Source organism: Chenopodium album, chromosome 10 (assembly GCF_948465745.1).
Source record: "Chenopodium album chromosome 10, dcCheAlbu1.1, whole genome shotgun sequence".
NCBI lineage: Eukaryota > Viridiplantae > Streptophyta > Magnoliopsida > Caryophyllales > Amaranthaceae > Chenopodium > Chenopodium album.
Genome location: NC_137843.1, coordinates 40,346,417 through 40,356,515, shown reverse-complemented (window position 1 = coordinate 40,356,515; position 10,099 = coordinate 40,346,417). Strand labels below are relative to the sequence as shown.

The window sequence follows — 10,099 nt, the reverse complement described above, 5'->3', positions numbered from 1 at the left end:
TGGAGCTATTGCTCAGGCCAGAGAGCCAAGGGAACATCAGAAGGTCAAACATGTCAAGCGGCGGTTTCACATGATTCAAGAATGGAAATCAGAAGGTGAAATCAGAATTTGCAATGTTGGAATGGATGATAATGTAGCCGATCCACTTACTAAACCTTTGCCTCAAGTGAAGCACAACAAGCACGTTAAGGCAATGGGAATCAGGCATGTGGGAGACTGGCTTTAATTTCCCTGTTTAGTGTTTTAGTTAATATTTGAACATTTAATGTAAGAGACTAAGAAAAACCATTCAAGTTTTGGAGTAATTCACTACAACAAATTGACCTTTGTGCCATGAGTAAAATCGTGGCACAAGTTTGAAATTCCCGTGGCCATGTAAGTTAGCCAAGGGAATTTTGAAATTTACTCCCGTGGCACAAGAGGCGGTGGCTAGGAATTTTTCATGGGAAAATGGATGTAGTGGCAAATTTAAATTTTTATGCCATGGCTATTCACGTGGCAAACAAATTAACTTGCCACGATTATTCACGTGGCTAACAAATTAGTTGCCACATGTTATACCAGTGACTAAAAAACATTGCCACAAATATTACTATGGCTAATAATTTTGTTTGTCATAAATCAAACCGTGGCTAATAAACTATGTTGTTATAAATATTACCGTGGCTAATAACACCAGTAGAAAAAGGAATTAGAGCCGGTGCCATTTAGGCCAAAAAATAAAATAAAATAAAATTTGCATTTTTTCTGCTAAATTTATACACAGAGACTTGAACATATAAAACCTTAGATATTTCCATTAATAAATAATTGTAATGTTTTACATTGTCATAAAAAAAAAAAGGAAAAAAAAATTACAATGGGAGCATAACTACAATAGTAGGAGCATAGTAACATCAGCATGCAGCAACAACAACATTTTGCAACAACAGCAACAGCAGCATTGTGCAGCAACAGCAACAGCAGCAAACTGCAACAGCCACAAGCAATTACAGCTACACCTACACTCACTAACACAGCCACACAAAGCAGATTAATATTTACAGTAGCAATTAGGCCAATATTTTGAGCCATGTAACACATCAAAATCGCACCATACTTGGCAGCAATAGAGGACATATTAGAGTAGTTACATTCAAAAAAAAAAAAAAAAAAAAAAAAGGAAAGAATTCAGTAAATTGATCTAATACAACCTCAAAATATGTAAACATGATAGCTAATAGTCAAACACAAAGTTCTAGCTTGTAACTAATAAACATCCCTAATTTATATCCCTGCAGTGCACTATGAAGGTAGGAGCAATATGATAAACCTTTTCATAAGTGTATTTACTGAAACAAACAAATTCTTAGTCAATTTGGTTGGCTTATTATGGACCAGTAAATAAGTTCTACCAAATCATAATTAAATTAGTATGTTTTAGCCATTAAAATCAATTATGACCTATTATTTAGGACAAATGTCCCCTAAAATGAACAAAGTATAAAAACAAGTACTAAATTTTCTACACAATGAGTATCCAAAATAGAGATACTAGACCTAGGTTTAAGCTTGAGGAATTCAACTGACATATACCATTGAATCATTGATCAGATTGATACAAAGAGCAAAAGTGGTAATAACTTGTTTAACTCAAAAGATAAGCTAATGCTGCAAAAAATACCTTCTTTAACCTGATGTGTTTAAGAGCATTGTCAAGCTAATGCTCTGAATTTTAGCCTTCGGGTTCAAGGTCTCTTCTCCCATGTAATGCCTACAATGATAATAAAAATTTTAAGATTTTCATTAATAGGGGGATTTCGGTAGAGAGCGGTTTGCTTTCAAAATTTTCTTGTGATTTTGATACAGATTCTCCAGCCTAGCCTTCAACTTTGATGCTTCAGAGTCCTAGCTTACCTAAAAGTAGTAAGCATGATTTATCAGCTGATGCACATCTAAATGTAAAATCTCAACTATTTTGCTAGAACAAGGTAATTGTCATACATGGATTTGAAACAAATGTAACAAAATATCCCACTCAAAGACACATTTTTTTGGCCAGGATAAACACGTCAACAAGACCAACAAAGAATGCTGCAAATTGAGAGCTAAATGAATGTTACATTCATCACTTATTTAAGTGTTGTATCAGAAAACATAACCCAAAGAGTAGGGTTTTGCAATGATCATGACAATTAACCCAGACATAAACCAAATCACTAGCGAAAACATAATTAATACTTCAATCATCAAATGTTTACAATGGCTTATTCTTCACGTCAGAGAAGCTTTCACATTTCAGCAATTCTATGTATGTAAAAATGAACATATGAAAATTATACCTCTCCTTTTTAAAGGCAAAAGACAATATAACAGAGAAAACTGGCTCCATATCTTTGATAGTGTAAGTAAATGATACTGCCACTTTACCCAAACTCATTTTGATGAAGATTTGCCCAAGGTATGTACAACTCCCAATGGTAGGATAGCAGCTAGCTATGAAATAGCAGTAAAAAAAATATCTAAAATGTCATGCATCAACCCACTGCCCAAAAATATGTGTCCAGAATAGCTTTATAAACAAACTGATGAACTACTTGCAACTGCAAGCTGCGAGATGTCATTCAGCTAGCTTGAATAATATTTTTATCTCAGGGGATATTCTAACAACTAAGACTTAGTACTATACTTCAAATCTTGAAAAAATTAGTACATGAGTTTACTTTTTTATCATTGGATAGTTGTTAGAACAAAAACGACAATTTCTGGTAAATTGATTTAATAATATAGCGGGTTAGTGGGTATCGTATAAATTCACCAAAAACACAGTAATACTCCGTATTTTTATGTATTTTTATAAAGTATTTAAGTATTTACAAAATGTATTTTTAAGGGTTCGATTATTTTAATCAAATATTTTAAAGGGCTAAAGTATTTTATTTATAAAGTTTTATAAAAGTAAATTATATTTTTGGCCAAACATTTATAACTTATTTGGACTCATTTAAAATATCGTATGTAAACTAGTCCTACATATTCTTATTGGAATAACCCATTTCATTCAAATAAGCTCAACCCTTATTTGAACTCTTGTGGTCAAATATTTTATAACTTAAGCTCATTTATTTATTGAGCCCAAACTTAAACCCTATTCTCTACTCTATAAATACCTTCCAAAACCCCAAAATTATCCCACACAAAAGGCTCAAAGAAATCAGATTTTCCCATATAAGCTTACTTTTCTTTTTCCTTTTCCTTATTTTTCTTTTCTTTCTTTTTCTTTTTTTCCTTTTCCTTATTTTTTCCTTTTTTTTCTTGTTTCATGGGGTTATACGTGAACTTGGTTTCACAAAACACAAACCTTACTCCACTTGCATGCCACCTCACCACCGGACGCTGCCACATCACCTACCGCCGGCGACCACCCACCTCACGCCTGGCCGCCGCCCAGCCGGTCGCCCACCACCCCTCGGTGGTTCTCTCTCTCTCCTCTTTTATCTTGTTTTAATTATTATTCCTATACTTTATATTTTTGGTATTGATTTTAATTGTTTAAACATTATTGATATATTTTATAATTGTGTTTTAATGATTAAAGATTGAAAATTTTAGATTATAAAGTGTTTAATTTCAGATTTTATAAAGTATTAAAATTTAGGGTTTTAATTATTAAAGTGTTGGTTTTTAGGGTTCTAACTTAAAATTAATTTGGAGGTTTTATATACCCATTGATTGGAAGTGTTAATAAAGCTTAAAGAATGTATCTTTATGGAGTTTTAATGAGTTTTCATTAAGAATAAATTGCTGGAATTTTATTATAAAGTGCTACTTTTGTGTTTTAATAAAAGGGGGTTGATTACCCATAAATAGAGAAGGTTTTAATTGGTTTTAATATAATTTTTAGATTTATTTGAGGGGTTTAGACCTTAAAAAGTGTGCTGGAATTTTTATATAAGCACTATAATTATCTTTTTACTTTGTGGTTTTAAATACCCACTTAAAGAAAGAGTTTTAAAAGTTTTAAACCAAAATTCAGCTTGTTAGAGAGGTTTTAAGATTTTTAAAAGTTGCTGGAAATTTGTGTAATCAAGGGATTAATTGAGTTTATGTATTTGGTATTGTAGGAGACTTTAAGTTGAGTAAATTCTAGCATTTTGGCTAGTTGAAAAGACGATTTGAGGTACATTCGCGTACTTGGTATTTATTTGGTGATATAGGAACATGCTAGGCTTTGAATAATTGATTCCAAATAGTATCATGATAGTTTTTTATTTGAATTTATTATTTGGTTGATTTTGGTGATTAAATAATGAAGCATGGATTAATTGTGATGGATAAATGATTGAAAATAATTATTTTGGCATATTGTATATGAACCACACTTTTATTATTGGCATGATAGAGAGCATGTTTAACTAAACTAAATGTTTAATTTGGTTTGGAATATTGAAAATGAATTTTATTATGCTTCATATAAATTTTATTGATGCTATAAGCATGAGGAAGGAGCTGTTTAAGTGTCGTGTATATATTATATTTTTGGGCCTTATTGCACTTAAGCGCATTATGCGTTTAAGGTGTCTTTGGCACCGAGCTAGATTAAAAAGAGTTCAACATTAAATATTATGTGGTCACTAATTATTCAAGAATTAAATTGGTATGTTTAATTGTTTGAGTAATTATAATATTTGATTGTGTTATGGTTTGAGAGTCATCACCTAATTTAATAATATGTAAATAACGTAAAAGGAAAGAGATTACACACCAAAACTATTAGAACGTATATGCCTTAAGTATGAACATATGGGGGGAGTTATGCGACTTTATATTTGACCATAACTTCTATTAGGAGTGCAAGATGCTGTATTTTCCTTTTTATTATTATGCGCAGGAATTCCGCCACTTACGAGTGGTTCTTTGGTTCTTTTATGCTGGCACGGTTAGCTCCCGTGTTAATACCCCTTTATTGAGGCAGGTTAGGGGGAAACCCGTTCAATGCGTAATCAATACTAAATAAATTATTTAATTACTTAGTTGAGAAGTCTTGTTGTATTTTGTATGCTTGTAAACAGTTGCAACGAGGTAAGTTGTGCGTTGATAGGGGATAGCATGTTAGTGTGTTTAGTTACGCTTATGTACTTAGCTTTGCTGATTGTGTGTGTTTTTATGTTTGTTTGGCCTTGTCTTTACCTTGGCCCTATGATGACCCATTTTTAATGAAGAGTAGTGGAAACAACTAGAGAGAAGCTTTTCAGGTGATAAAGCATATTCAGGATGAGCATGAGTGAAGAGCGAATCATGCTAGTTTCCATAAGACTATGATGTGATTTATTGCTTCATTGATTATAATATTATTATGCTTATGAGACTAACGCAAAGGTTTTTAAGTTTTATTTGGTTTTAATAAGGGCCTTTAATGGTTCCAAGTTGTAGGATGACTTCGTTTGACTTTGATTTAACTTTACTTTCATTTGGTTGACTTGTTTTGAAATGGTTTTAAAGATAGCCTTCCGCTCTGTGTCTTTGAAAATTGTCTTAGTTGTTTTCACGGTGGCGGTAATATCGTAGATTTTCCTATTTTGAGTTTTAAAAAGAGCAAAACAGGTATTTTAAAGGAAAGGAATTTCTAGGGTGTTACAAACACCCTCAAATTATAGCAAAAACAGAGTAATTTTTTATTGACCTGTTAATTTTTACATCAAGAAGAACATTCTGAACCCATCAACTAAAACAATAATACGCTACAACAAGTCAGGAACAACAAATTCTAACAAATATGAGTAGATTGATAATCAACAAATTTTTTTTTTAAAAAAAAATAGTTGATAAAAAATGCTTAGATTGTATATATTAATCCAGATACGAATTGAGCAAGTACCTAAGAAAATAATCCAATTAAAAGAACAAAAAAGGGAATTTCACCATTAAAAAAGAAACGCAAGTTCAATCACGAACAATGGAAATAAATTGAAATCAAATAAGCATCTAAGCAATTAAATTGAAATTAAATCAAATTCAAAAATAAAAAAATAAAAAAAAAAACTCTTAAACACAAATCATGCATAAATGAAACACAAAGGTAGCAAACTAATATAGAATTAACAAAATTCAGGAGTTGTTTCACCTTATTACTTAGAAAAATATAGAATTTTGGGGGAAACAGGATTCATCAAAGTTAAACTGCTAAACAATTTACATCAATTAAACCCAACATATTAAAGCATTTAACATGAATAAGTGGACAAAAAAGCCAAATAATAACGCAAAGCTAGATAACCCAGAAACACTAACCTTGAATTTTTTATTTTTGGTTCGAAATTGATTCGAATTTTTTGTTGCCTGAATTATTGCATGAAATCCTTAAAATTGGCTCGAAATAGGTCTGGATTTTTCGATTTTGCTCGAATTAATGCTGGATATTTTCGATCTTCAAGAAATTTCATTCGCATTCTACCTTATTTATCGCAAAAATTAGATACAGAACTTGTAGACAATGGTGGAGGATGATGTGTCAAACGCCATGAAATGGAGGAAGGCATGGAGGTGATGAGGAAGATGGAGTCATGGAGTTTGAGATGGGAGAGATGAAGCGCAGGTGGTTTTTTGCAGGTGGGTATTAGTGTATTACCGTATTTCAGAGTACTACTTCCCCTTTTTTTTTTTTTTTTCTTTTTTTTTTTTTAAATTATGCAATAGGTGGGTATTACTATTGGGGTAAAATCTTTTAAAAAAAATGTATGACAAAAATAATACTACCTCAAACTTCTATTAATTATTATGTGCAACTTTTAAACTTTTGATATCTCACAAATAATCTCAAAACATTGCACATAATAATCAATGAAAGTAGTACGACTAATCAAAGCACTGATTAAATGAAACCGCAATCATTGAGTTTTTTGGGCACCAATTTTCATTAAACCAATGCCTCTATTTATGCCTTAATCTGACTTTTATTTTATTAACACAATTTATGGTTTTTATTTTTTTGGGGTCTACAAATCCATTAGAAATCAGTGTCTTTCTCTTGTTGTCTTTTTGCTTTTTCTATTAGTGTAATTCTATAGCAATAAAATCGAGTTCAGTAACTGTAATCAATACTTCACTAAATGAGTTTAGGAGAACCCTAAATTGAGAGTGCTAAGAATAAACTTAAGGATAAAACCCTAGATTGTGAAATTAAAATTAGATGATGAGAAAAAGAAAGTAAAATCAGTGCATTCCTATGATGTCTTTTAATTTTTTTTTTTTCAGTTAATGATGAGTGATATACAGTTCTAGCTGTTATTGTGCGGAAAAAAAGGAGCATAATTATAAAGATTATATATATATATATATATATATATATATATATATATATATATATATATATATATATATATATATATATATATATATATATATAACCAAGGCTAAAATAAGAACTAAGAACTAATCTAGGCCCTTAGATCATGTTAATCGGATGGCTCACATGCTTCCCGTGTCATTAATGACATTTTTGTAATATTTTAACTTTATAAAGTAGTTTCTAGTTTCATTTCTCAAAAGTAAATGAAAATTTAGTAAAAGTAAATGAAATCAGTGTTAAAGTAAATGAAATTGCCTTAAAAGTTAAAAAAAAAAACTGAAAAAGAGTTTGAAAACAGCGAAATTACAAGAATGTCATTAACGAAAGCGGGTGCAATGTGAGCCATTAGATGGAGTGCGATCAATGGCTGAGATTAGTTCCTAGTTCCTATTATTCAACTTGGTTCTCACATGATCTCAATTCTATATATATATATATATATATATGACCTCCGATTTGTTTACATGTAATATTCTACAATATATCGGTTAGTGCTTATGGTATTTCAAATATCTTCAAGTTTAGAAGTAAAGAAAAATGACACATCTAACTTAATTGTCATGTATATATATTCTTCATAAAGTTATTGGTATTCTATGATTGATATCATCCTTTTCCATGGCATGATGAGTAGGTCTAGATACAAAAAAATTATACTGTAGAAAAAACTATGGCATAAGTGTATGGTAGCTTGTCACAGAAAAATTACTACCTGTGAGTTGTGACGACACTAGTGTAAAGTTTACCACGGGAAAAAAACTACTTGTGGCACAAAAGTAAAGTTTGTCACGGGTAAAAAGTTACTTGTGGTACAAATGTAAAGTTTGTCACGGGAAAAAAGTTACTCGTGGTACAAATGTAAAGTTTATCACGGGAAAAACGCTACACGTGGCACAAGTGTAATATTTGCCACGGGTATTTATTTTACCCGTGGCATAAATTTTCTTCTTATTTAGGTCTTGTATCATAATTCATTTTTCCCGTGGCTAGATGAAATTATGCCACGAATTTGGAATTCCTGTGGCATAATTCATGGCACAAAAGATGATTTGTTGTAGTGATTTAAATTTCATGCAACATTTATCACTCCATTTGCTATTTAATTGTTGTTTAGGATTAAGTAATGAGTCCATTCAATTCTAAAAATATTCAAAATAGGGTGTTAAGACCAGTCTTGGTAAGGAAACACCTATTAAGATTAAATATTATAATCGAGAATTATCCCTAGTCAAGGTCATTTAAACAATGGACGGTTAATGACCACTTGAGATTAGTGTGTAGTTTGATTTATAGCACCGTTTCTTGTGCTACAAGGACATGCTTGTCATAAATCATTTGCACAGGTATTGGTTTAGAACCATACTGGATCGACCTATGAGAATACTTTAAGAGATTAAAAATCGTCATAAGTATATTTCTCATTATGGCTATCGGAACCTATTTCCTCGACCATGAGTATTGTGAGTTCTCTTGTTTGAGTACTAGTCCGCTTTGATGTTGTCAAACGTCTGCCGTAAAAGGCGATTATAATGGCAACATTCGGGCGGCTAGGTCCTCTCAGTAAGAGAAGCTACATTACAAGACTAGGAATGTCCCCCTACTAAAAATAGGGAAGATGTCTTTGTTGTTTACAAGGCCTCTCGAAGAGCGAGACTGTAAAAATGCATGGTTGTGCTCGGATGGATTTTAGAAATCATCTTTTTATTGACAGTCGGACTCGGGATCAAGAAACACTTTTGGACATAATAAGGATGACGAATAAATCATACCTTATAATTCATGAAGAGACATTAAGTGACATAGGAAAAAGGCTATACACTAAAAGCGCACTTGTCCGGAAAGACAAGTGGGAGATTGAAAGGAATGGTGTCCTTCGAACAAGTGTATTATTCCAATAGAGGGTTCAGAATTATTAAAAAGCTAATTATTCAGTGAGGTCAAGTGATCGGAATGCCTGCGTGGAGGCCGCTTCTGATCAATAATATTAATGTACAATTAATATTACAGCTTAATCTTAACTGAACCCTTCAGGTCACACCCAAAAAACTAACGAACCGAAGCAACGAATTAATTTGGAAGGAATTAATGAGCCAACCGAGTAATTAATATTTAGAGGTCGGAAATTTGAGCTTGGAGCGTCGGAAGTCGAGTCGAAAATGATAAAAGACGAGAAGAGAAAATAATTAATAAATCAACAAAATGACTAAAATATCCCTAGCATCGGAATGCCCGAGTGCTAGGGGCATATGGTCTAGCAAGGTGGCTAGCATGCCCACCAAGCCGAGCCTAGGATGGCTGGTGCGTGCTAGCGCACCTTGGCTAGCTAGGCTGGCCAGCAGCCCGCACATATGTGTGTGGCATGCTAGCAGGGCCTTGGCCAGCAGCCCGCACAAATGTGCGTGTCGTGCTAGCAGCCTCGGTCAGCAGCCCGCACAAATGTGTGAGGCATGCTAGCAGGCCATGGCCAGCAGCCCGCACATTGGTGCGTGGCTTGCTGGCAGCAAGCCTCGACCAAGCAGCCCGTAAATATGTGCATGGCCTGCTGGGCCGAAGGGCATAACAGCGGCTGGCAGCCCACCTTGGGTGCCTTGGTGCCCAAGTGGTGGGGTGCCACATGGCGCGAACTAATTGGGTGTTTGGTGTTGTGTTGGCCAGCTATGGGAGAGGGAGTGGGGAGCAAGTTTTATCCCCCCCTTCTCCAAATGGTCCTCACCTAACCTCTCTTGTGAGCATGCCACTTGTTGATTTATTAGTAGCTTGATTATTAACTTT

The 10,099-nt window shown here is 33.2% G+C and overlaps 1 long non-coding RNA gene across 1 annotated transcript; it reads right to left on the bottom strand.

Annotated features, from left to right (window-relative positions):
• Window positions 1–777: 777 nt before the first annotated feature.
• On the bottom strand, window positions 778–6,680 carry LOC145563933 (uncharacterized). Its single transcript, XR_014094686.1, has 3 exons — window positions 6,271–6,680; window positions 1,664–1,896; window positions 778–1,010 (listed from the first exon to the last, which is right to left on the bottom strand). It is a non-coding gene; the product is annotated as an uncharacterized LOC145563933 (long non-coding RNA).
• Between the last annotated feature and the right edge of the window lie 3,419 nt (window positions 6,681–10,099).